General features: G+C 51.2%; 1 protein-coding gene across 1 annotated transcript in view; it reads left to right on the forward strand.

Annotated features, from left to right (window-relative positions):
• The first annotated feature begins 496 nt into the window (after positions 1-496).
• The window catches only part of TNS3 (tensin 3), a 308,400-nt gene continuing 281,071 nt past the window's right edge, over positions 497-27,825 (forward strand). Inside the window, exon 1 of the mRNA XM_025379057.1 lies at positions 497-583. The gene's annotated coding sequence lies outside the window, so the exon portion shown is untranslated. The remainder of the gene's footprint in view (positions 584-27,825) is intronic.

A 27,825-nucleotide genomic window follows, 5' to 3' on the forward strand; every position in this document is an offset into this window, starting at 1 on the left:
TTAGCTGGGTCTTTCAGGGGCTTCTACGGCACCCTAGGCTTTCCGGAGCGGCTGTGCTCCTTTATGTATGCGCGACCCCACTAGACTGTGAGCCACAGGAGGGAGGGTAGGTCTTGCTCCCGGAGAGCACCTTAATTACAAGCGCTGAATTAAAGAATGAACTGGTTGTGCAGGAACCAGGATCCGAACCCACCTCCCCAGGTACTCTGACATAGGCCCGGCGGAACCTGCAAGTCTCCAGACCGCCTGGAGCCTGGGCTGCTCAATGGGTCCGATAATCCCGGGTCCCCTCCGCGGCCAGCGAAGGGAGGTCCCAGGGCACACCTCGGCAGGGCTGGGGGCCCGGGTGACCCGCGCCTGGAGGCGCGCCGTATTGTTAGGGTGATGAGGCCAGGTGACCCGCCAGGCTCGGGGCGCGGGCGCGGGCGCGGGGGCCGGCCGTGGCGATTGCCCGCGCCGCCTCGAGGGGGCCCTGCCGCTGGCGCCGGCCGCCAGCCAGGAGGACGGGCCCGCCCGCGCGCTACTCGGAGCCCAGCCTCGCTGCGGCCATCGCCCCGCCGGACCGCGCCGCAGGCTCCCCCAGGTACTGGGGCCGGGGAAGGAGGAAACGCGGCCACGCGCCGCCGCCCTCTTTGTTTCGGGCCCGGCGCGGGCTTTCGCGGTATGGGCGCAGGAATGACGCTTGGGGAGCGCAGGGATCTGGAGCTGGGGCAGGGGGATGGAGTTCAGTGAACGCGGAGGACGGGAGCTCCGGGCGCGGGGATGGGCTCACGGGGGAACCCAGGTTAGGGACCGCTGGGACCCGGCTGGGGGCGCACGGGCAAGGGGTTTCGTGCGCGCGGGTACGGGGTTTGGGGCGCGTGGCGGGCGGCGGCTCGGCAGGAGTCCCAGGACAGGGGCTGGGGCGCGCGGGCCAGCTCCGTCGGAGTACGGGGACGGGGGCACTGACTGCCTGGGTTTGGGGACAGGGCTGGGGCGCAGGACCACTCGAGTGGGACCCGTGGCGCCCGGGCGCCCTGGACTGAGACTGCAGGCAGAGACGGGAGCAGCTCTGTCGCAGTCGCTGTCGGGACCGAGCGGACTTTGTACCCTAGGACTCCGTCTCGAGACTCCGGGTGGAGAGCGCAGCTAGGGGCTTCAATGGGCAGGCTCGAAACCCTTCTACTTTTTCTAGGCAAACTCTCAGTGCGTCTCTTTCCCTTTCCCTTTGATGGGTGGGAGGTAGGGGGTCCTTTCGCGCTTCCTTTTTTTCCCCGAAGGACGGGACCTCGGGGCGGGGTGATGTTCCGGGGTGGGGTGGGGGGCTGTCCTAGGCTGGGGGCCGGCTGTGTGGCATGTGCTTCCTGGCACTCGGGAGCTGTCGCTGACAAGCAGCAGGAAGGAGGGTCCCTGACGTCCCAGGGGTCTCTATGTCGGTGCTGCGCAGCGGTCTGACATGTGAGTCGGGGGTCCTTTGCTTGGAGTGATTTGAGTGTCTGTGGCGGGAAGAGACTTAGGCGCTCCTCTGGCATTCTCCAGACAGTGTCAGCAGGTGACCCGGACTCCAGCGTGGTTGAAAAACTCAAAGCGCCATCAGGGTGTGGGGCCAGCAGAGAGCACTATTGAGGGTGGTCACGACGCCCTGGGAAGCCCCCAGGCTTCCTTGGGGCCCATTCACACACTTTGATCTTCCGAGATGGCTTCTCCATTTTTTTCACTACTTGAATGCATGATCATGGGGGACTCTGAAAATACACTGAAAAGTATGAATGCAGAACTCATTGTATTAATAGTGCATAGCCCTTCAGAACTAACCAACCTTTTGATATTTTGGTAGATTTTCTTGAGGCTTTGGTCTGTGCATATTACTTTTTTAAAGTGCTTTCATGCTTTCCCTTTTGAATGAGGTTTGCTTGTTCTGGTGATTCTGGTTCTTCCCTCTTTGGGGCCTGTGAGGTTATATTTGCAAATCAATCAACAAGTATTAAGAAAGGCTTTTCTGTGCTGAGGCCTTGAGGGCCAGGGAGGGGGTGGGGAGTCGCTGCAGCTGGAGGGTGGAGGGGCAAGGCCATTACCCAGAGATGGAGGTGCTCTGGGTCTTGGTGGGGGTGTGGCAGCACAGGGGGTGGGGGTTGTGTACGCAGGGAGCTGACCGGAGGAACTGGCAGCAAGCCAGACTCCTGACCTTAGGAATAGTAATGGTGACCCCGAAGACAAAGTAACAGGAACGCTGATTGAGTGTTTGCTTGTGCTAAATGCTTTGCAGGCATTCATTTCGTTTCACCCAAATTACAGTCCTTGGAGGAAGTTGGGATTATGATTACCCCATTTTACAGACGAGTAAACTGAGGCAAAGGAAGGCTAAGTAACTTGGCCGAGATGAAATGAAACATGGCAGTAGTGCAGCCTGGGATTCTGGGACAGGACTGTGGGGTCCCAGAGCCCTGCTCCTGGCTGCTGCTGCATGTCTGACTGTCGCCTGAATTCTAATGCATGTCCAGACAGCAATTCCTCAGCTGAGGCTGCCATAGCTATCAGCAGTTCAGCTGAATTATTTCTTTAAAAATCAGCAAAGATGGAAAAACTAGTAGCCCCGGGGCACTACTTGTTCCTGAATGCAAATTGATTGTTTTGTTTTTTCTTACAAAGTATCTCTTTGGTACCTAGTGGTTTGAAAGCGAGCTGCACTGCTTACTCTTGAATGCAAATGGATTTTTTTTTTTTTTTTTTTTTTTACAAAGTGTCTCTTTGGCACCTAATGTTTTGAAAGCGAGCTGTTTGCAAATGTGACTCTGGAAATAAAAGGCAGGAAAGGGGGTGTCAAAGTATGTTCCTCCACTGCAGGAGGTGTTGCTGAAGGGGCTAGCAGAGACCAGAGGAGGAGGCAGTATGGCAAGAACAGTGAGTGGAAGGGCTGACCTACCATCTGGCAGTCGCAGCTTATATCTGCTTAGCATTCTACACAAGGACCCATTTTACAGATGAGTAAAATACCAGGTAAATTCCTAAAGTCTGGGAACAGTTAGGGATCTGAATGAGCCCAGTCCTCTGACTCTATGTGCCCCACTCCTTTCCTAAGATCAGCCTATTGTAAACCACCCCTGTCCACCGGAAGCCTCTTGTTACCTCCGTGTCCCTGTGTATGAACTTGCGAGGGGGAGGAACTTTCCACCTTCCTGAGGGCAGAAAGCATTGTTTAGATCCCTGCCACTTACTAGGAGGCCAGAGACATTTGCTGAGTGCCTCAGCAGCACACTTAGAATTGAGGCTTCGAGGCTTCCTCACAGCGGCCCCATAGATTTCCCAGGGAGGAGCCTCGTGTCTTGCGGGTGGATCTGGTGGGTTTGCTCCATGCAGCAGGGGCTGCCATGGGAAGGGTGGGTCTGGGTGTCTGAAGCTCTCCAGGAGGTGAGTTGACCCTGGGACCCTTGGGTCCTTCGTGTAGGACTCCAGAAAGCATTGGGGGATCAGCTAACCCCTGCAAGCCGTGCCTGGAATGACCCAGAGCCAGTCCTGTCTATCTAGAATCCTCTGCTGCTATCCTTGTTGATCTAGAATAAGGGATGCTGGTTAGTTGGTTAATTGAGTAGGTGTTTAGTTAGCTTAGTTACTCTCTTCCTCACAGTTAGCAAGAGTATTAAAAACCATCATGACTCGGACACAGTTCTTTCGGCCTCCACAGTGAAGGGCATGTTGCGTGGCTTCATCTTCACAAGGATTGTGGTTCACAGGTGTGTCATTTCCACGCTGCCTCGCTGCTTCTAAGACGCCGAGACAACAAAAATTGCTGCCACCAAAATGCTGCTGAGCAGGGCTAAATTCTCCTAGATTGAGAGGGCGTTTTGAATTTTAGAGTATGTTGAGTCCTGATGCAGGTCCGTGTCCTGCTGCAGGGCTTTTTGGGGGCAGCTCGGGCAGGAACAGTGGTTTCCTTGATGTCTGTCCGTTTCTCGTAAAAGCAGAAAACTAGACTCTCCACGTTTCTTGAGCTTTCTGTTTGTACTCTGTGACTCAGGAATGTGTTTGGTACATGTCCACCACGGCAATGTGGGATTGTAGTGCTGAGCTTGGGGTCCTTCAGGTGTCTCCATTGTCTGTGTGGCAGCATCTCCTGCCATGCTCAGTGTACTCTAGGAGCACCGTGGCCCTCTAGGCACACCTCTAACCACCCCCCCAACCTCCCTGCCCCATGCACCTGGTGCAGCTCCACCTGGTATCCCTCACCTGTTGCCTCCTACCCTCGCTGGGAGCTGCTTCTGCCAAACAGGAGGGAGGAGGCCAGTGAAAATGAGGGTGACTGAGGAGGAGGGCCATTAACTTGGGGATGAAGCACTGCACGCAATTTAGGGTCCGTCAGAATGCCTCACTGTGTCAGGGAAGGGAGGATTCTTACATGCTGATTTTTTTTTCTTTTAAGATGGCGTCTTGCTAGAGTCCAGTCAGGCTATCTCAGCTCACTGCAATCTCTGCTTTCTGGGTTCAAGCAGTTCTGCCTCGGCCTCCCAAGTAGCTGGGATTACAGGCACACACCACCACACCCAGCTAATTTTTGTATTTTTAGTAGAGACGGGGTTTTGCCTTGTTGGCCAGGCTGGTCTCGAACTCCTGACCTCAGGTGATCCACCTGCCTCGGCCTCCCAAAGTGTGTGATTACAGGTGTGAGCCACTGTGCCCGGCTGATTTTTTTTTTTTTGGAAGGCAGTAGTCTAGTACTCTTTTGTCTCCTGGGCAAAATGAATGAAAGATTATGCTGAAGGATTCTATGTCTGTGATCTAGAAAATTCCCCCTGGCAGAGGGAGGTGCTCTCAGAGCTAGGGAAGTGCTCCTCAGAGCCACCCCTCAGGGGAGAGACCTCTTTGTCCCTGTCTGTCTCACCCCAGCGCTGGGCAGGAAGCCCTGGGAGCCCTCTGCAAACAGCCCGCCAGCCCTCAGCCTAATAATGCAGCTAACAAGACCCCCTTCCTTTCACTACTCAAGTACCCAAGCTGGCTCTGGCACTTTCTGTTCCTAGTCTGATTGTTGCTAAACCGTGCACGTATGCCATCTTGATGGTCTTCCTTTGCTGGAAGAGAGCGCTGAGACTTAGCGAGCTCAAGTCACTTGTGTGTGTTGTGAGCATACCAAGCCTTGAATCTGAATCCAGGTCCGTCAGCAATGCTTGGAGTTCTTGCCAAGATGAGGGATTTGTGCAGTCTCCATCCGCAGCCCAGCCCCTGCTGAAGTGGCCAGGCCAAGGCTCAGGAGCTGTGGTGGGCCTGCCGTCTACTGCAGCCAGTGCGCCAGTCCCAGCTGCTTCCTCGGCCCCCAAGGCTGGGCCTTTCTTTACTCTTCCTTCCTCCCTCAGCTCTAATTATGGTTCATGTTAGATTGTCTGCCCTTCCTCTTCCTCTTCTCTTTTGGGGAAAGATAGTAACACTTAATATGCCCTTTGCAGGCCTGGCTTTGTTACTAAGATATCAGAAGAATCTTTAGGAATCTTTCTTCTAGTTGCCCAAGTGAGCGGCAACCTGTTGGCACCCAGGAAGGATGAACATGGGTGCCCTGCTAACGATTACAAGTGCCACTCCTAGCCAGGCCATGCTCCTGGGGACACCGGGGGACATCTCCAGGTGGACTCAAGTGTGTCACCTCCTTTCATTGTGTCTTGGCATCCACAGTGTGACGTGGCATCTCTTGTGTGTAGAGTTTATGAAACTGCTCTTGAAAAGTAGAGACCAATTCGTTGATGCTTTGAATACACCGGGATACACTCGTGGCCATACAGAAAGAAAGAAAGAAAGAAAGAAAGAAGGAAAGAAGGAAAGAAGGAAAGAAGGAAAGGAAAGGAAGGAAAGGAAGGAAAGGAAGGAAGGAAAGGAAGGAAGGAAAGGAAGGAAGGAAAGGAAGGAAGGAAAGGAAGGAAGGAAAGGAAGGAAGGAAAGGAAGGAAGGAAAGAAAGGAAGGAAAGAAAGGAAGAAAAAGAAAGAAAGAAAGTCCTTGGGAAGTGGCCGGCCAAGGCCGTTCAGTGCCGTCTGCAGTTGCTTCTCTTTTTACAGGAGAGCCCGGGCTCTGCTCCAGGCCCTGGGATTATTTCTCGCTGGAGGATTCAGGAATCCGCGCTCTCCTCATTACCCTGGAGCACAGCTGCAGTGTGGAGCATTTCACTCACTTGGAGCCACACAATAAAAGGCACAGGCCCACATCTGGCTGTGCAGGACAGCGGGCAGGAGAGTGGGCCCTGGGGCACACTGGGCCATTAGCAGGGGCATCTGCATCCTGGCCTGTGCACATTCCTCCCTGGAGCGCCGGGCTGGCTCTGCAAACAAAGGGGCCTGGTCCTGGCATTCTTCTCCACCTTGTAATCCATCACCTTTCTTAGAGGTGTCCCTGGGCGCCTACCCCTTTCATCACTGGCCATTTGGGAGGTAGATCAAAGGTACGCACAGGAGGCTGTGACATAGACCAGGCTCTGGCATCCCACGAACCTGGGGTAGAACTGCCCTTTGCCCTGGGAGGTTCTGGGGTTATTGTGACTGTGTGTGTCATTTGTCGCCTGCAGCCTGGGGTTGTCGTTCCTCCACAGGTTCTGGAGCTCAGGGGTGGGAGCCACGTGGGGTTTTGTTTCCTCCTTCTGGACTCCAGGCCTGGTGTACTTTGGTCCTGCTGAATTTCCATGGCCCCAGGGGCCTGAAAAGCACCTTGTGGTCCTTTTGGAGAACCACTTCCTCATTCTTGGAGGTGCTAATCTGATCCCCTGGGAGGGAACTGTGTGCTCACTGGTTGACACAGGGGAGGCCAGCGTGATAGAGATGAGTTTTTCACCAAAGATCAGGGACAGGTGTTTCCAGTTTGTCTCCTCTGGAAAGATCTGCAGAGCCGGGTGGACAGGGCTGGAGGAAAGGGGGCCTGTGTGCATGTCTTGGGTAGGTGCTAAGGGAAATGGGAGGGCTCCGCGTGGGTGAAGAATGCATTTCTGTCTTGTCTTGCACGCCAGAGGGAGGCACGCTTGTTATCTGTATTACTCGGAGAGTAGCAGAAGACTCTCAAGTAATGAACATATCTTTGCTTCTTAATTTGCGTTTTGACTATTTTTCTACAAAATAGTTTTCTTGTAATGTGTGCTCATTGTCGACTTGGAAAAGATAGAGAAATGCTAAGGAAAAAGGAAAAATTTCCTTCTAATATCACCTCCACAGAGGTTCATATTTTAGCCTGCTTGTGTGCCATATGTTTTCCGTGCTTTTTTAATTTACCAAGCTGAGATCATAGCATATGTATTTTTTCGTATCCTGCATTTTAAAATCAATGTGGTAGTATAAGCATTTCCCAATCCAGAAATAGCTCTGTGTAAATATGACTGCTGATAACAGTATATAGTACTTCAGTATGTGGATGTACCACGATATTTCGACTTCACTATTTGTTCGTCGATCATTTGCATCCTGTGTTATGCTTGCACATAGGTCTTTGGGCAGATTGTAGCTAGTCATGTTCTTAAAAGGATTTCTAGCAGACTCTTTGACATCAGAGAATACAAACTTTTTTTTTTTTTGGAGACGGAGTCTCGCTCTGTCGCCCAGGCTGGAGTGCAGTGGCCGGATCTCAGTTCACTGCAAGCTCCGCCTCCTGGGTTTACGCCATTCTCCTGCCTCAGCCTCCCGAGTAGCTGGGACTACAGGCGCCCGCCACCTCGCCCGGCTAGTTTTTTGTATTTTTTAGTAGAGATGGGGTTTCACCGTGTTAGCCAGGATGGTCTCGATCTCCTGACCTCGTGATCCGCCCGTCTCGGCCTCCCAAAGTGCTGGGATTACAGGCTTGAGCCACCGCGCCTGGCCAAACTTTTTTTTTTTTAAACTGTGGTAAAACATGCATAACATGAACTTTGTCGTTTTAATCATGTTTAGCTGTGCAGTTATGCGACATTAAGTACCCTCACATTGTTGTGCAGCCATCACCCACCTCGAGCTCCAGAACTCTTTCCATTTTGCAGAACTGAAACTCGGTGTCCCTTAAGCACTAACTCCCCACGTTCCCCTCCCCCCAGTCCCTGGCAACCACCATTCTACTTTCTGTCCCTCTGAAACGGACTACATCGGGTGCCTCATACAAGTGGAATCATATAGTATTTGTATTTTTTGTGATTTGTTTATTTCCCTTAGCATACTGTCCTCAAGGTTTCATCCACGTGGTAGTATGTGTCACAATTTCTATCTTTTTAAGGCTGAATAATACCGTGTGTGTGTGTGTGTGTATGTGTGTGTATGAATAGCACATTTTGTTTATCCATTCATCTGTTGATACACTTAGAGTTACTTCTACACTTCGGCTGTTGTGAATAATGCTGCTATGGACATGGGTGTGTAAGTCCCTTATTTCCATTTTTTTTGGTGAACACAAGCTTTTTGGAGTTCCTTGGTGTATACGGTCAAATTGCAGTTGAGACATAGGGTGCTGGCTGGATTCTCACGGTGTCCACCCGCTGTCCTTAAACATGGCCAGGTTGTCACCCCCAGGGTAAAAACCAGGCCTGCAGGAAAAGGAAGAGGGAGACTTCTTACCGAGCTATTTTGACAGATTGTGTAAACTCTGTGATTAATGGGATGAGAAAGCAGGAAGAATGTCTTTCATTTAAAAAAAAAAAAAGCCTTCGGGGTTGCTTGGTTTTATTTTCAATTAAAAGGGTCTGATTTTGTTTCTGAAGAATGGTTTTAATTTGGATAAATGGTTCAGTCTGGGAACCGCATGCCAGAGCCTATGATCTATGAGTGCAATTACTCAGGGTTTCCTCGGCTGCTTTTCTGAGGGAACAGTCCAGAATTGGGCTCGCTCTGGTTTGGCTCTGTTAAACGTCGATGCAGGCCCCTGGGCACTTGGAGTGAGGTGGTTTTTGTGATCAGTCCTTGAAGTGCAGCCATAATGCCCTCCCCCTAATGCCTTCCCCAACTGACGGTGGTTAATTTTTACCCTCTAAGAATGTGTTCACAATTCCAAGTCAGGAATGTCAACAGCAGGCTGTCGTTTCCCCCTCCTTGGAACATGTTGAACCAGAATTACTGGCATCTTTTCCAACGTGGGCATTTGCAGAATTGGTGAGATTTGGGGGCTCACGGAGGAGGCAGACTCATCCTAATGTTCCTCCTCCGGATTACTTGAGGTCCCTGGCTAGGCGGGACTGCAGGCCCAGAGACAGGGCTGCGGTGGGTTGTTCTATCTGGGGTCAACTGGTGTTTCTTTCCAAGGGGATGCTGGACTGGGGGAGGTGAGGGACTAAATCCTGGGTGGCTTTGAGGAAGGACCTGTCGCGATGGAGGGGCAACGTGGGCAGAGGCCGTGGGCAGGGCCGCCTGCTGTGTTGTGGAGTAGCAAAGGGGATTTGCAGAAGGCAAAGAAGAATACAAAGACACAAGGTAGGGTGTTGCACCCTTTAGGAGAACTGTGGCAAAGCCCTGGGCAACTTTCCATGGTGCTTGCAGATTTGAGACCAATGCCCGACCAACCTAGTGGGCTGGTGGGAGGCAGCGTGGAGGGTGGCAGGGTGTTCCCAGGGTGGGAGGTGGAGACAGTCTGCACTGAAATTTAATTTCCAACAGCACAGCCCACAAAGGAAGAATAGGCTTGCTCGTGATGTGGGTGAAGGCATTGCCCTGCTGGCTTGTGTCAGGGCATTGGCTCCTGGACCCTCAACAAAGGGCATACTGGCATAATGAATAGTTAAGTCGCCTGGTTGGGCTCCAGTTCTTGGGGCCATGGCCTCTTTCTGAAGGGAGGACTGGTGGGTGGGCCCCACCTCTGGAGATCCAGCCTGCATTGGGACCACACGGTTTGAGAAATGTTTTCCCAAGCCTGGGCCACACGTGCCCCTTGATTTCTGGGGCAGCTGCAGCCCTGGTGGCAACTCCCCATGTATCCCTGTGAGACCTTTCTCATTTTCCACTGACAAGGATACAGGTGTAACCAGATTATTCTGATGAAAAATTTGAGTGAGACAGGTAACCCGCAACACAGAGAGTTGGTATGTGTTGCTGTTTTTTTTTTTTTTTTGAGACAGAGTCTCATTCTGTCGCCCAGGCTGGAGTGCAGTGGCACGATCTTGGCTCACTGCAACCTCTGCCTCTCGGGTTCAAGTGACTCTTCTGCCTCAGCCTCCATAGCTGGGACTACAGACGTGTGCCACCACAACCCCGCTAATTTTTGTATTTTTAAAAGTAGAGACAGTGTTTCACCATGTTGGCCAGGCTGGTCTCGAACTCCTGACCTCAGGTAATCTGCCTGCCTTGGCTTCCCAAAGTACTGGGATTACAGGCATGAGCCACTGCGCCTGGTCATGTGTTGCTCTTTAACTCCCCACCCCTACCTCCATTAAATACGAATAGTCCAAAACATAGGTCATCGAGAGCATACCGTGCATTTTGCTTGTTTTTTTTTTTTAGATGGAGTCTTGCTCTATTGCCCAGGCTGGAGTGCAGTGGCGATATCTCGGCTCACTGCAAGCTCCGCCTCCCAGGTTCACGCCATTCTCCTGCCCCAGCCTCCTGAGTAGCTGGGACTACAGGCTCACATCACCATGCCCAGCTAATTTTTTTGTATTTTTTGTAGAGATGGGGTTTCACCGTGATAGCCAGGAAGGTCTTGATCTCCTGACCTCATGATCTGCCCGCCTTGGCCTCCCAAGGTGCTGGGATTACAGGCGTGAGCCACTGTGCCTGGCCAGCATTTTGCTTGTTATTAGGGATGATGCGACAACTGGAATGGTGTTCATTCACTTTTAAAAGGCTCACTCTTCTCATGGGATAACAGAACACACTATCATTCATTTTCCTCTTCCCACGAAGGTGTTTGCAGCGGTGGGCATGAGAAGCATAGTGTGTGTGTGACTATCACGCCAATGGTTCTCCCAAACCTGGATCCCAACATAGGCATTGCCAGTCTCTGGGTGTCACCCTCCTATTTGTGACTGTAGTGACTTCTCAGAATGCCCTGGAGGGATGGCCTTACTCCAAATGGTCCCTTGGCTGCTGGGCTGGCTATTTGTGAGTAAAAGATATTTGTCAATGCTGCTGCTTTTAGAACATGCCCACGCCACATCAGCTACAGCTTGTCGGGTGTCTGGTTGTCTGTCTGTGCAGAGCCCATTGGGAGGTCTGTGCAGCCTCACACCTAGCAGTGAGGTGGCCCCTCTGCATGGTCATGCCCTGCGGAGTTGCATTCCTCTCCCTGATGGCTGGCTGCCAGGACCTGTGGGCCCCAGCGAGAGGGGTGGGGGGTGCTGTGACTCCTGCCAAGCTAGCTCTTCACAGGCTGGCTTAGTTCTTCCGAAGCATGGTTTCCTGGGACACCACGCACGGGGCAAGCACAGCTGTGTGGCCAGCGGCATGCTGACAGGGCTAGACACACACTGGGTCGCTTAATGCCGACCTTGGCCTGTGAATCTGTGGCCAGGACTCTTGATGAGCGGCCAGCTGGGGGCTGTTGGTGCTGAGTTCAGCTCTGTAGCCAAAAACGTTCCAGCTGATTTCCAGACAGACCCGGCTTCCGTTTTCAATGCCAAGATGAGCTGGGCGAATGAGTGGGAGCTGACAGAGACTTTTGGCCGACTGTGATCGCTATTGTCTGGAGTCCCCTTGACCCTCTGGAGGTACTGCCTCTCCTTTCATTTGTACATACCGGCTTTTCTGCATGGTTCCGCCTCTTGTCAGCCAGGCTCTGGGGACACCAGCTTTTCCATTTCCCATACTGCCAGATGGCTTTGAGCAAACAAGAGGAAGGCCCCAGCGTGGGTGCAGCCTGTGGTTGCGTTGTCCTGCCTGTTTACCCTGGGGCTGAAGCGGAAAGGGAGCAGGCTTTGCAGGAACCCAGGTGGCACCCCTTCTCGTCCCTGCCACTTGTTCTCCTTGTGGTCCTGGGATGGTCCCCAAACTTCTCTGAAGTGGTGCTGAAAACTGGGTTGATAGTACGGACCTCACTGAGCTGTTAGGAGTAGCTGTGTCGACACCCTGTACCCAAGGTTCTCTCCAATGGAAACCAGGTAACCTTCGATTCCTTTTCTTTCATTTGTGGTTGGTCACCCGGGTGGGACGCTGACCACCAGAGGCCTGGTGCCCTGTCCTGAGGCCCAGTTAGCCATGGCCTTCATCTGCTCACATTCTGTGGATTGGGTTGTGTAATTTTTGTTTGTATCCCTCAGTTCTCCAAGGACAAGAAGGCTGCTGCTAAAAAAAAAAAAAAAAAAAAAAAAAGATAAGAGCTTTGGAGGGGACCGGGCGCGGTGACTCATGCCTGTAATCCCAGCACTTTGGGAGGCCGAGGCGGGTGGATCACGAGGTCAGGAGATGGAGACCATCCCATCCCAGCTCACACAGTGAAACGCCGTCTCTACTAAAAATACAAAAAACTAGCCGGGCGTGATGGCGAGCGCCTGTAGTCCCAGCTACTCGGGAGGCTGAAGCAGGAGAATGGTGTGAACCCGGGAGGTGGAGCTTGCAGTGAGCCGAGATCCGGACACTGCACTCCAGCCTGGGCGACAGAGCGAGACTCCGTCTCAAAAAAAAAAAAAAAAAAAAAGCTTTGGAAGGAGCTTAGAGTTAGCTACATGCACTTGCCAAGGTGTGACATCACTCCGAGCCTCCATTCCATCCTCTGGACAGCCAGGAGCTGGCCTCCCAATCCGCTGTCCACTGGGCACACTTCACAATGGGAGGGGACAGTTACACATCTAGATGGAAACATTCTAGAAGTGATTGCTTACGAGGAAATGCTGGCACAGTTTCCCAGGATTTTGTTCATGTTTTTATTAGGGCCACAACTTTTGTTCTTGGAGTTTTGCTTGGTAACTTATTCCTTTAACTTGCAGAAGAGAACCATTTACAACTCATCTTACAGACTTGAGAATCTAGCCTACTGTTATTTCCTTGGAAAATAGCCACATTGCTAGTTGTTGTGTTATTGAAAGTTGATGACAATGCCCCCAGCAGTCCATGCAGGTTCGCTGAGAAGAGTTGCACCTTCAGAGCTGTGACTTCAGCACAAAAGAATATTCTTCTTGGACAGTGTGTTGTGGGGTTTGCTTGCTTCAAATCCGTACTGCCAAATGGCAAGAATCATTTCCTTTTTCTTCCTCTCAAAATGTATCCCAGTCTTGATGCAGACGCATCAGCACTGTGTAATCCCTTGTGTAATATTTATTTATTTGTTTTTTCTTTTTCTTGAGACAGAGTCTTGCTCTTGTCACCCAGGCTGGAGTGCAATGGCGTGATCTTGGCTCACTGCAACCTCTAACTCTTGGCTCACTGCAACCTCTAACTCCTGGGTTCAAGTGATTCTCCTGCCTCAGCCTCCCGAGTAGCTGGGATTATAGGCGCGTGCCACCACGCCCAGCTAATTTTTGTGTTTTTAGTAGAGAGGGGATTTCACCATGTTGGCCAGGCTGGTGGCGAACTCCTGACCTCAGGTGATCTGCCTGCCTCAGCCTCCCAAAGTGCTGGGATTACAGGTGTGAGCCACCGTGCCCAACCTATTTTTTCTTTTTATTGAGATAGAGTCTTGCTCTGTCACCCAGGCTAGAGTACAGTGGCACAATCTCGGCTCACTGTAGCCTCTGCCTCCCGGGTTCAAGTGATTCTCCTGCTTCAGCCTCCCAAGTCGCTGGGATTACAGGCGACCATCACCACGCCCAGCTAATTTTTGTATTTTTAGTAGACGAGGTTTTCCCATGTTGGCCAAGCTGGTCTCAAACTCATGACCTCAGGAGATCCACCCAGCTTGGCCTCCCAAAGTGTTGCGATTATAGACGTGAGTCACCACACCCGGCCCCTGTGTAGTATGTATGTATGTGTGTGTGTGTGTATGTATGTATGTATGTATGTTTGTGACGGAATCTCATTCTGTTGCCCAGGCTGGAGTGCAGTGGTGCCATCTTGGCTCACTGGAACCTCCACCTCCCTGGTTCAAGCAATTCTCCTGCCTCAGCCTCCCGAGTAGCTGGGATTACAGGCTCCTATCACCACACCGGGCTAATTTTTTGTGTTTTTAGTAGAGGCGGGGTTTCATCATGTTGGCCAGGCTGGTCTGGAACTCCTGACCCCAGGTGATCCACCCTCCTTGGCCTTCCAAAGTGCCAGGATTACAGGTATGAGCCACTGCGCCTGGACCCTTGTGCAGGTTTTGTTCTTATAAAGATGTTGGGTATCCAGCAGACTGGTCCTGGGAAAATGGCTCCTCTCCCCCTTTCTGCTTTGTGCTGAGACCCCCAGATCATGTTCACAAATTCTGCAGCAGGGACTGAGTGCACGTAAGACATTGGGCAAATTTTGGAGAGATGTTTGGTGGATAATACATAAGCTTCATGTCTGAAGCACATCAATTCTCAGATGAGCAGCTGCTCAGATCCCTGCCCAGAGGAAGATTGGGTGCGGTGATGGTGGCCATGCTGTGAATACTGTGGGCTTTGTTCACAGCCACAGTGAGGAGGAGATAGGGTGTCCCGGTACAAGTTATCGCTCTATCTGCAGATCCATCTGTCCTTCCTCAAAAGGCTGCAGCCCACTTCGGGGCCATTGTGTCAAACAGTTGGCATTTGGCCTTGGCCCTGGGTAAAACACATGGCAGGGTATCACGTGGGTGCTGCTCACGACTCCCCCACATCTGCCGGGGTTTCCATAACGCACTGTTCTGTTTGCAGCTGCGCGAATGCGATACGGCACAGCAGCCGCTCATAGACCTCAGGCTTGTTGCCATGCATAGAAGGTGCACACCACAGAGGGGAGGCGGCGGGCAGGGAAGTGGCTGGCATGAATTATTGACTGCGTGAGGCCCTGTGCAGGGAGATTCACTTGTTCCTTCCTTTGTTCATTTATTCATTCACTTACTCATTCCTTTCATGCAGCTAATGTTTAGTGAGTGCCTGCTGTGTCTCAGATACATTTAACCCTCACTCACTCTGTAGAAACTGAGACTCAGAAGGTGAATGCAGGGTGAGGTAGCTTGCCTACCATCTCAGCTTAGACATGGTGGCACAAGGGGCTTCTGATCACACCCCTCAGACCCACAGTCTGCTTGTCTCCATCCTGCCTGCTCTGGAGCCCCCAGTTCTGCCAGCCACATCTTGAAGGTAAAGGAAGACAACCCCGTGACCCGTTCGGGGCTATGTTCCTGCTGCTATGGCCTGACTGGCCTCTCCCCACCCTCTCCTGCAGGCCCCGGGGCTCTCTGGAGCCCAAGGCTTAGTGTTTTGAATCACCGGTCTTTCCTTTGGGGGCTGCCTGTGCCAACTTTTCAAGGGCTTGATTGCAGGGCAGCCTCTCAGAGGGTCTTGGGGGAGCCCCCAGAGTGGAGTTTTGCCAGGGTGCCTGTGGGTACAGACAGCAAGGTGGAGGCAGCTTAGAAATCAGCATGTCACAGCACTGGGCTGGAGAATCAGTTGGATGCCTGAGCCTCTCGTTTTCGGGGGCAGCTGGCAGAGTAAGTCATGTTAGGTCTGGCTTGTTCCTTATCACTGAGCAGTGTTACCTGCGAGGGATGTACCATAGTTTACTTAATCACTCACCTGTTGCAAGACTTCCAGTTTATGAACATGATATATCTTCTCAGTTATTTAGATTATCTTTCATGTCTTTCATTGGCATCTTTATAGTTTTGGGATACAGGTCCTGTATATATCTTGTTCAGGTTTACACCCAATTGTCTCACTTTTTTTTTTTTTTCTTTGAGATGGAGTCTCGCTCTGTCCCCAGGCTGGAGTGCAGTGGCGCCATCTCGGCTCACTGCAAACTCCACCTCCTGGGTTCACTTCATTCTCCTGCCTCAGCCTCCCAAGTAGCTGGGACTACAGGCGCCCCCCTACCATTCCTGACTAATTTTTTGTATTTTTAGTAGAGACGGGGTTTCACTGTGTTAGCCAGGATGGTCTCAATTTCCTGACCTTGTGATCCGCCTGCCTTGGCCTCCCAAAATGCTGGGATTACAGGTGTGAGCCACCACGCCGGGCCTCACTTCTTAAAGTGATTGTGGATGGCCTTGTATTTTTAATTTTGTGCCTGTGTGTTCATTACTAGTATATAGAAGTGCAATTAACTTTTTTTTTTTTTTTTTTTTTTGAGACGGAGTCTTGCTCTGTGCCCCAGGCTGGAGTGCAGTGGCGCGATCTCGGCTCACTGCAAGCTCCGCCCCCCCGGGTTCACGCCATTCTCCTGCCTCAGCCTCCCAAGTAGCTGGGACTACAGGCGCCCACCACCTCGCCCGGCTAATTTTCTTGTATTTTTAGTAGAGACGGGGTTTCACCGTGTTAGCCAGGATGGTCTCGATCTCCTGACCTCGTGATCCGCCCATCTCGGCCTCCCAAAGTGCTGGGATTACAGGCTTGAGCCACCGCGCCCGGCCGCAATTAACTTTTGTATGTTTACTTTGTATCCTGTGACCTTGCAAAGCTTTGTTTTGTATATTCCTGGGGATTTCCCATGTAGATAATCATGCCATCTGAAAATAGGGACAATGTTATTTCTTCCTGGACTTTGCCTTTTCAAAGGGCTCAGGCCAGTTTCCTTGTGGATTTTGTGCAGTATGGATTTGTATGGTTCTTCTCTCCTCATTCGATTCAGGATAAGCAGTGTTTGAAAAATGATTACGTATGTGTGAGGTGCCTCTGCTTGCCTCACATTAAGAGATGGAATGTCTCTCTCTTTTTTTTTTTTTTTTTTTTTTTTGAGTTGGAGTCCCGCTGTGTAGCCCAGGCTGGAGTGCAGTGGTACCATCTCGGCTCACTGTTTCAAGTGATTCTCCTGCCTCCTTGTTTCAAGTGATTCTCCTGCCTCAGCTTTCTGAGTAGCTGGGACTACAGGCACACACCACCACGCCCAGCTGATTTTTTGTATTTTTAGTAGAGATGGGGTTTGACCATGTTGGCTAGGCTGGTCTCGAACTCCTGATCTCAGGTGATCCACCTGCCTCGGTGTCCCTAAGTGCTGGGATTACAGGCATGAGTTACCGCGCCCGGCCATGAGATGGAATGTCTTTTTGTCCTGCTGTTGGCCCGCTAAGTCAGATCATTTGGTTGAGACCCTGATTCCCTTCTTAACTTTGAGACTTTAACAACTCCGAACAACTTTCAGCCATTTTAACATCCAAAGATGACCTTTGCCTGAATTAGTTATTCCCTTAGGAGTTGTGCAGTAGTAGTTCTTAACTGTTTTTAAACACTTTAGAAACACTAATTGTCTTGCATATAATCGGACTGTTACTTAGCAATCCCTTTTGCTTGGGGAGCAAGCTCTTCAGAGTAAAAGGGAGAGCAGAAGGGAAGAGAATCGTGTTTATTGTGTTGATTCCATAGGCGGTTTGCAAATCTGACAAAACAAAGATGTGTGCCTTTTCTCAAACCCTGACTCTGTGTAACAGAGCACCCTGAGTACCTTTGGGCAGCACGCTATATAACTGCAGTGGAGACATCAATGTGGCTGCGATCACTGCCAAATGATAGATGCTTGCCCAGGCTCACCTACCAGGCCGGGGGCTGCTTGGGTGGCTCTGATGAGGAGTCCATGTTTTTGGATGAGTGCTGTCTTAAGTCAGCAGTTCTCACAGTGAGATCCTGACACCAGCATTAGCATCCCCTGGAAACTGTTAGGAATGCCAGTCCTGGGTTCCACCCCAGACAGACCTCCTGCATCAGACACTTTGGGTTGGGGCTTGACAGGGTTTAGAACCACTCATCTGGATTAATCTTTTTTCCAATATGTAGTACTAATCTGAAACCCTAGTGAAGCTGTTAATTGAGATGTCTTTAAAGTTCCACGTGGCTTTGCAGTAATCCATGCATATCATGCTATCAGACTGTGGCTGGTTGCTCTTCCAAAGCCTCTCAGAGCCTATGTGAGGAATAAGCTGCATTTACAGTTCTCATACTTAGGATAATTCCTTTCAGCTCCCTGAACCCCCAATGTGAGTTTTTGCCTAAGATTAAGAAATCCAGCAGAGTTCAAAATTGGAAAGTGAGGTTGGTGTTAACTAGTGTAAATTTGTGTGTATTTTCTGCATTTGTTTATATTTAACTTTGTCCCCCACCTACTGGCTTATTACCTTAAGAAATAAAAAGTTGGCCAGACATGGTGACTCATGCCTGTAATCCCAGTAATTTGGGAGGCTGAGGCGGGCTGATCACCCAAGGTCAGGAGTTTGAGACCAGCCTGGCCAGCATGGTGAAACCCTGTCTTTACTAAAAATACAAAAAATCAACCGGGCATATGGTGTGCGCCTGTACTCCCAGCTACTCAGGAATCTGAGGCAGGAGAATCACTTGAACCTGAGAGATGGAGGTTGCAGTGAGCTGAGACTGCAGCACTGCACTCTAGCCTGGGAGAAAGAGCGAGCCTCTGTCTCCAGAAAAAAAGGCCGGGTGCGGTGGCTCATGCCTGCAATCCCAGCACTTTGGGAGGCCGAGGCGGGTGGATCACGAGGTCGGGAGATTGAGACCATCCTGGCTAACACGGTGAAACCCAGTCTCTACTAAAAATACAAAAAATTAGCCGGGCGTGGTGGCGGATGCTTGTAGTCCCAGCTACTCGGGAGGCTGAGGCAGGAGAATGGCGTGAACCCGTGAGGCGGAGCTTGCAGTGAGCTGAGATGGCTCCACTGTACTCCAGCCTAGGAGACACAGCGAGACTCCGTCTCAAAAAATTAAATAAAATAAAAAGAAATAAAAAAATCAACATTTCTGGAGGCCAGTGTCTTTATAGCCTGCTCTACTGGTTGAGGATTTTGATTTTTCACCAATGAGATGCAGACCGAGCTGCTTTTGTGTGCAAGTCAGTCTGGTTTTCTTACAACGAGGAGTTGAGTTCCTGTGAACTCAGGAGCAAGTAGGTAGCCATGTATGCATCTGGACCAAGCTGTGAGAAGGGGACATGTCTGCAGAGGAAAAGAAGGTGCTGTGGAAACTGAGAGGTGAATGGGAATAGGGTAGGGGAGGCAGCCAAGATCTTAGTGGTATTAATCAGTCAGGTTGTCCAGTAAACATAACCAACAGGGCATGTTCATATATATGCATACATATATATGTGTGTATATATATATATGAATAAATTTTAGCAGTTCTTGAGCTTGCAGTCTTTTTTTTTTTTTGAGACGGAGTCTCGCTCTGTTGCCCAGGCTGGAGTGCAATGGCAGGATCTCGGCTCCTCTGCCTCCTGGGTTTAAGTGATTCTCCTGCCTCAGCTCCTGAATACCTGGGATTACAGGTGCGCGCCACCAGGCCCGGCTAATTTTTGTATTTTTAGTAGAGACGGGGTTTCATCATGTTAGTCAGGCTGGTCTTGAACTCCTGACCTCGTGATCCACCCACCTCGGCCTCCCAAAGTGCTGGGATTATAGGCATGAGCCACCGCTACTGGCAAGGTTGCAGTCTTGAGTCTGAAGGCAGCTTGGAGCAGAATTCGGAATCTCAGTCTTTTAAGGGCTTCAGCTGATTGGATTAGCCCCCACTGACATTATGGACGGTCACTTGCTTTATTCAAAGACCACTGGTTTAATTTTTTTTTTTTTTTTTTTTTTTTTGAGACGGAATCTTGCTCTGTCACCCAGGCTGGAGTGCAGTGGCTCAGTCTTGGCTCACTGCAAGCTCCGCCTCCCAGGTTCATGCCATTCTCCTGCCTCAGCCTCCTGAGTAACTAGGACTACATACAGGCAACCACCACCACACCAGCTAATTTTTTGTATTTTTAGTAGAGACGGGGTTTCTCCGTGTAAACCAGTATGGTCTCGATCTCCTGACCTTGTGATCCGCCCATCTCGGCTTCCCAAAGTGCTGGGATTACAGGCGTGAGCCACTGCGCCCAGCCTTAAATGTTAATCATATGTAAAAAATACCTTCATGCAACATCTAGACTGATATTTGACTAAATAGTCGGATACCATGGCCTAGCCAAGAGGATTCATAAAGTTAATGACCACTGCAAGGAATCAGGACTGTGACAGTGACTGTGGTCTGGGGGAGTGGGAAGATTTACACTGGTTGGCAAGTGGGTGTGGGAAAAGCCACCAGTAGTGTCCTACTTGCTCAGTGGCCTCAACCCAGGGCTGTCATGAGTAATACACTGCCCATCACTAGGCTTGTGGAACACAAAAGTGAGTCACTTTCTGGAGAACCAGGGCAGGGCTTCTGTAAGTCGGCTTTGAGGACACCCTGGAAGTGAGATTGGATCTCCCCAGGATAGGGTTGGTGTCCTCCAGAGGGAATGAGCATCCTGACATCAGAGGTTGGGCACTCGATCTTGCTAGTGAGTCCTGCCCTATGGTTGACTGGCCCGGGACCCAGGAGGTCATCAGGAGGTCATCACTGGATCCTGAAGCTTTTCTATCGAAACTGGTGAAAAGGCCTTCTTCAAGAGCGCCTTTCAGAGTGAGCACCCAGGAGACTTTCGTGAAAGTGTGAACTCCCCTCAGCTTAGGAGCTGTTCTTACGTATTTATCTCACCGTCCAGCTAGTAGGGCTGTGGACTTTAGATCTTTATCATTGGCCTAGGTTTGAGAGTCCTTGAAGGGGGGCTCCAGGCAGGAGGAGTTCTGTGTTTCTGGCAGGTCCCCATGCAGCTCCTGGCCGTGGCCACTCCCATCTGCCTCAGTCACTCTGGGTGATCCTCGTGTGCCCAGGCAGAGGGCCTGGCCTGGGGATGCCCAGGGAGTTTTGCCTAGCTTTGCTGTTAGGGACATGAAGGAGAACAGGCATAGCTAAAGAAGGGTATGGCCAGAGAGGGCTGGGCCTGGAGCTGGAGGTGGGGCCATGTCTTGGCTCCCCACCGGTTGTTGAGTTGAATTATCCCCAGGCACCCATGGAGTTGACTTGTCCTGAAACCCATCTTCTGTGTGCCTCGAATTTATCCATGCTGTTCTTACCCATGTCATCTTCAGAGAGAAAAGTCTTTTTCCCATGCACAGCCAAGAGACTGACTTCACTCGTTTTGTATGTAGTTAAGAATTCCACCAAAAATAATTCTGCTGCCATACCATCTCCGAGGATGTCCCATAAACTTGGTTGCAGAGTTTTGTGAAATGTTTCACTCCAGTAGAAGGCAGCAGACTAGGCTGGGCGTGGTGGCTCATGCCTGTAATCCCAGCACTTTGGGAGACCAAGGCGGGCGGATCACCTGAGGTCAGGAGTTTGAGACCAGCCTGACCCATATAATTAAACCCCATCTCTACTAAAATACAAAAATTAGCTGGTGTGGTGGTGGGCACCTGTAATCCCAGCTACTTGGGAGGCTGCGACAGGAGAATTGCTTGAACCTGGGAGGCGGAGGTTGCAGTGAGCCGAGATAGTGCCATTGCACTCCAGCCTGGGCAACAAGAATGAAACTCCATATTGGGAGGGAAGAAAAACAAGGCAGCAGACGAGACTGAAGGGTGTGACCTTTCAAGTGTTTATCCACCTTTGACCAAATAAATCTAATTGCATCTCTTTGAGTCTACTTAAGATAACTATCAATGACAAAGATTTTTTTTTGCAGAACTCTGTTGAGGAAAAATGAGCTGGCTTTTCCATTTCCAAACGATCTCCAGGTCAGAGGCATACACTGGGTCAGTCCCGGGAAGGGAGGCCACTCCTCCCCTGGATGGTCAGGGTGCACAGGGAATTTTTGACATCATTACTGCAATGGAGAAATGTTTACCTATCAAACTGTATTGCAACTGTGTTTCAATTCCTTGCCACCTTGGACTGTTAGTAAGTATTGACTTCTTGAGATTACCAGTAGACTCAGTGGCCGAACCAGCTATGTACTGTGAAGCAGACCACCCCATAACTTAGTGGTTTAAAGGAAAATAAATTCTTTCTTGAGGTCCAGTGGGCTGGCTATGTGGGAGCTGTGCTCAGCAGGTCTTCACAGCCCAGCCTTTCTGTCTTCGTGGTCCTGCTTCTGAGAAGGTTCATCTCAGGTCACCCAAGGGCAAAGGCAGAAGCTGCAGGCAAAACCTCAGGTTCTATTCCATTGACCAAAGCAAGACCAGCTCAGATGCCAGGGATAGGAAATAGATTCCACCTTTTGATGAGTCTTGGGAGAAAAATATTGTGGCCATGTTTTTCATTCTAAAATGTTGCTTGACTCTTCCGTTTACTTATTCAGCAAATTTTGTTTTAAAAATTGGCCCCTTGCTGATACCTGCAACCCACCTAAGGAATCACACAGCCTCACACTTCTGAGGTGACTGCATGATTTGGCTATGAGCTTCCTGACAGTCATTGTGATGAGGGAAACAATGGTTTTGAATTGTTTCTTGGTATCTAAGCAATTAAAAAAAAAAACCAAACAGTTAAGAAAAACAGACAGTGAACAGAAACACGTTATTCTGGAAAGTAGAGATGTTTCTGAGGCAGAATCCTGAGGTGGGTGGTCCCACAGGGTCCCTGCGTAGTCCTCAGTCATACCCTGCACTCACCACAGTAGAGAAGTGGAACACAACAGTTTCTAACACACTCAGTGGTGGCCAAAGGCAACGTGATAAGATGCAGGCCCCTAAGAATAAGGTTCCAGGAATTTGAGCACCCTGTGCTCCATGTGTCCAACTCTGAGACACAAGGACAAAGCACTAGAATATCGCCCTCAAGCTACAGAAGAATAAACCTAGGTGTGTGGGGCTACAGCGGCATGAACATCTGTCCTAGCTTCCCCTCTGAAGGGGATCGCACCACGTCCTAACTATGACCCTGGACAAGGAGGTGACCACACTGTGCCTCAGTTTACTTCTGGTGTTATGGTGATATTTTCGTGAAGTCACACCTGGAAATCCCTGGGGTGAGCAGTCACTGTGACCTGACATCAGAGGCCAGGGGTCTGGCAGTTGTCTATGGGGACACCTGCCTGCCCGACATGGGGTCACATAGGGTTGCTTGGGGATCACAGCCTGTGTTTTTTTTTTTTTTTTTTTTGTTTTTTTTTTTTTTTTTTAGACGGAGTCTCGCTCAGTTGCCCAGGCTTGAGTGCAGTGGCAGGATCTCAGCTCACTGTGAGCTCCGCCTCCCGGGTTCATGCCATTCTCCTGTCTCAGCCTCCTGAGTAGCTGGGACTACAGGTGCCCACCACCACGCTTGACTAATTTTTTTTGTATTTTTAGTAGAGACAGGGTTTCACCATGTTAGCCAGGATGGTCTCGATCTCCCAACCTCGTGATCTGCCCTCCTCAGCCTCCCAAAATGCTGGGATTACAGACGTGAACCACCGCACCTGGCCAATCACAGCCTGTTTCTATATGGATCTGGTGGTGCATGGGTTCCTCACTGAGGACGTGGAGGCTTCAGGCTCCAGGACAGCCCCAAGTCCCCCAGCCAGGACCTCAGAAAGGACACTGTTCTGAGTGGACTTGGGAGGAGCAAGTTTGGGGTGCTGAGAGGTGGGACTGCCGTTGCCCCTTGAAGGGGGTCAAGTGTGGGCTGATGTTTGTGCTGGGATCCCAGTTCAAGGGTCGCAGGAGCAGCCAGCCAGACCACAGGCAGCGTTGGCCAAGGACTGGGTGCTCCCGACAGTAGCAGAGATGGGGATGAGGGAGTCTGGAGAGAAGGCCACTGGGTGAGAAGTTAGGGCTTTGGTTGGGCAGATTTGTGGAAGACATGAAAACACCAGCATTTCATGGTGAAAACCGGGTTTTGGTTTGGACACAGTGATATCTTTTTTTTTTTTTTTTTTTTTGGGACGGAGTCTCGCTCTGTTGCCCAGCCTGGAGTGCAGTGGCCGGATCTCAGCTCACTGCAAGCTCCGCCTCCCAGGTTCATGCCATTCTCCTGCCTCAGCCTCCCGAGTAGCTGGGACTACAGGCGCCCGCCACCTCACCCGGCTAGTTTTTTTGTATTTTTTATTAGAGACGGGGTTTCACCATGTTAGCCAGGATGGTCTTGATCTCCTGACCTCGTGATCCGCCCATCTCGGCCTCCCAAAGTGCTGGGACTACAGGCTTGAGCCACCGCGCCCGGCCCAGAGTGATATCTTAATTGGTTTGTGCTGCTGTAACCAGATACCTTAGTTTGGGCAATTTATAGATGTCAGGAATTTATTTCTCACAGTTCTGGAAGCTGGAAGTCCAAGATCAAGGCCCTCGGTGTCTGGTGAGTGCCTGTTTCCTGGTTCATAGACGGTGCCTTTTATGGCCCTGACATGGTAGAGGGGTGAGAGAGCTCCCTGGGGTCATTATGAGGCCCTAAGCCCATCCTGAGGCTCCAGCCTCATGACCTAATCACCTTCTTAAAGTCCCAGCTCCTCATACCATCACCTTGGGGTTTAGGGCTTCGACATAGGAATTGGGGGTAGGGGGCGGGTCACAGACATTTGGACCATGGCAATAATGCATAAAAGCCCAGTTTGGGGTGGGCAGCAAAGGGAGACCGGCAGCCGGCTCTCGAAGTCCCGCGGGGGTGGAGCAGGTGATGTAGACCCAGCTTCCTGCCTTGGGGCCCCAGTGACCCTCAGCAGCATCGTGAATCCCTTCAAGCCGGGTGTAGTGTGTGTGGATTGTTCTCAGAGGGTTTGTGGCTTCATCAGATCATCAGGGCTGCTCGACCCCCAGAATGTGAAGGCCAGGGTTTGCGTAAAAGGGCCCATGTCCTATGCTATAGCAGCTCTCTCCGCGTGTCCTGGTCCCCAGGCTGCCCCATCGCCCTGATGAAGATGCACAGTGGAGCCCGGGCCTGGAATGAGGGGAAGTGGAAGGAGGTGAAGTGAGTGCAGAGATGGACAAGGGCCCCAGGGAGACTGGGGCCATAGGATGCCGTGAAGTTTGATGGAGGCCTCAGAGATGTAGAGCAGGAGGGCTGGCCTTTCATAAGATTGGCTCCTGTGGCTCTTGTTTTAGCCCCTTCCAGCCCCTATCCCTGCCTCTTGTTCTCCATTCTCTGCATGGTCCTGGGGTGCGTAAAGATGATGTGACGAGGTCGAGGCACCGCCCTGCACCAGAAAGTTCTTGGAACTCACCAAGGTCACATTCCTAAGATGGAATGTTGTAAAGCCACCTCTGCTGTTCCTTGGGGAATTCTCCCGCTCCCTTTATTAAAAAGCTGAAAATGTGTCTCGATGTCTGTTTATTTATCTATTTTTTGTGAGATGGAGTTTTGCTTTGTTGCCCAGATTGGAGTGCGGTGGCGCGATCTTGGCTCGCTGCAACCTCCACCTCTCGGGTTCAAGCAATTCTCCTGCCTCAGCCTCCTGAGTAGCTGAGACTACAGGCACGCGTCACCATGCCCGGCTAATTTCTGTATTTTTAGTAGAGACGGGATTTCACCATATTGGCCAGACTGGTCTCAAACTCCTGATCTCGTGATCCACCCACCTTGGCTTCCCAAAGCGCTGGGATTACAGGTATGAGCCACCACGCCCTGCCTGTTTGTATATTTAAATATGCATTAAACATGGGATTGGAAGAGTGACATGGGAGGTCCATATATATGGGCGTTGTGAGCTTTGCTTCTGCCTTCCAGTGCTTTCCCTTGGACTCCCTCTGGGGAGATTCGGGCTCTGGGAGATTCGCGGCCGGTTTTGCCATTCCCAGGTGAGTGGAAGGGCTCGTGGGGGTCATGCAAAGCTCTCTCCTGCTCACGGCCTTGAACATAACCAAGGAGGGCTTGGCCTGGGACCCTGAGCAGGATTTTCCTGCAGGTGTACACAGAGAAATGTCCCATAGGGTGGTTGGTGGGAGAGTGGGCCCTGGGGAGGCAGAGCTGGGACCCTCTGCTGAGCGGGGAGGCAGTGGAACCTGTCCTTTCCTCATGTGTGGGAAACCTGCCCCGGGAGGCTGCAGTTATTTTGTCTCAGTTTTTCCATCGAGGAAACAGGAGTCGGTGGAAATTTGCAAGTAGGTGATGGGAGAGGTGGACCTGAATCCCAAGTCCTTAGAATGAAAACCTGGGCCTTCCTTGGTCCCTGCAGGTGTGCTCCACTGCCCGGTGGGGAGGTGCTGGGGTCGGCCTCTTTGAAGTCGGGCTGATGGACACATTTGGGGTCGGTGGAGGCACCCACTCTTGCATGGAGGAGGATGTGGGACCCTCTGCCAAGTGTCAAGTTAGCCTGAAATGAGGCACAGACTGGGAGCTTTGCCTTTTGCCCTGGGGTAAGAATAAAAGAAGAAAACAATGCAGACCAAGGAAGCATTCCTGGGAGGTGGCGCAGCCTCTTTGATCCTCCTCGGCACTGGCTTGCTGTAGCTTGCTCTTATCAGGACGGCAAATTCCCTGTTTCCTTTTATGTTGGGAACCTACAAGAGGCTCTGATGCTAGGAGCGGGCTCCCTCATTCTTGCCTGAAGGAAGCAGTGTCCTGTATACAGGCGTCAGCGCCCACATGGGGGTGGACAGTGGAGGGCCAGCCTGGGCCTGCCTCGGGTGCTCAGGCCTCCTTGGTGGGGGTGGGAGTGGGGGTGGTGCAGAGGTTCTCGTCATTTGCCAGAGGGACAATGGGCAGACAGCAGAGATGTCCCAAGGCCTGCTCACCGCGGGCCTTCTACCCAGCCCTCTGGAAAAGAGGCTGTCCTTCCAGTTTGGAGACTTCCTCTGGAGAATTCTATGACACACGGTCTTAAACCGTGAATGTAATCCTGTAAGGTGTGGTTTGTAGCATGTGGGCTGGAATAATTCCTTGTTGGACAGTTTGCTCCAGGAATGGCGTGGACTCCCTGCCTCCTCCCCCTACATGCTAGTGGCCACCCCAGTGGTGGTGATGGTTAAAATGTTCTCACATTTCCAAATGTCCCCAGCGCCTCCAATTATTAGTAGGCAGAGAAGTCAGTCGGCACTTAGAAAAACAAACTAGGATGAAAAATCCCAGAGAATATTCTGCCAGTTGCCACGTCATATTCCCGTGAAACCTTCAGTTATTTACCCATATGGGTGCTTTACCTGGTTGTTACTTAAGATAGATTTCTGTATGTGTTGCAAGGAAAGGCATTGCAGAAATGGACAGGGCCATTTTTTTCATTCCACATTGTGACTCTTCCTTTTCTGTATTTGAAAGATTAAAAGATAGCACCCCCTAGATGGGCAAGGGTTGGGTTAAATAGTAGTGTTGGGACAGAAAGGTCCATTTGTGAGCTCTCTGCAGGCAGGGTTGATGGTCCTGGTGGAAGCAGCCGTGGCGGCCGCTGGTTTTCAAAGCCTCTAACAGGCTGTGCATCTCACCTGTGACTGCACCCCTGAGGAAAGAAGAAAAGTCAGCCTCTCCCTTACACAGGACGCTTATGAACTTTCCCAGACACACTGTTGGCCTCAAGGATTGTTCTGACCCTGGACATTTGTAGGACTTTTCCAAGGTGGATCTGAGCCGCCTCCTCATGTGCTCCAGGCAGAGACCAGGATTCGGGTGCATCACCAACTGGTGGAAGATGGGGACTAGGCATCCTGCATGCCCTGCTCAGGTCAGGTTCTATTGCTCCCCACCCTCGCTGCTCCTGGTTATCATCGTCTATGGGGGGCATGGCTTGGTGGCAGGGACTGGAGGACGGAGGGCTGGGAGTAGGGCCTCTTGGCTGCGACCTGCCCTACTGCCCAGCACCCTTGCACTGAGAATCACCAGGTGCTATTCCTTCCTTGCATGCCGTGCTCACTGTACCAAAGATTTGTGGAGTTTAGCCATTTGGCTTTATGGGAGGTTGCATGCCCCCCAGACCAGCCAGCGAGAGTGGGCAGGATCTGGCCTGGGGCCCGCACTTTGCAGCCCCTGAAGATCTCAGCCTTCATGCCTCTGCTTTGCTTCCCTCGGCTTGGGAAGCTTCACTCACCCCTGCCCCCAGAGTGTGACTCAGATGTACCCACTGACCAGAGGAACTTGTGGGGAGGAAGTCACAATTATGGGCTTAGAGAAAGAAAAGTTAAACAACCAACAAAATAGTAATCATGCTCGCCTGTGGATT

The sequence above is a fragment of the Theropithecus gelada genome, chromosome 3 (assembly GCF_003255815.1).
Source record: "Theropithecus gelada isolate Dixy chromosome 3, Tgel_1.0, whole genome shotgun sequence".
NCBI lineage: Eukaryota > Metazoa > Chordata > Mammalia > Primates > Cercopithecidae > Theropithecus > Theropithecus gelada.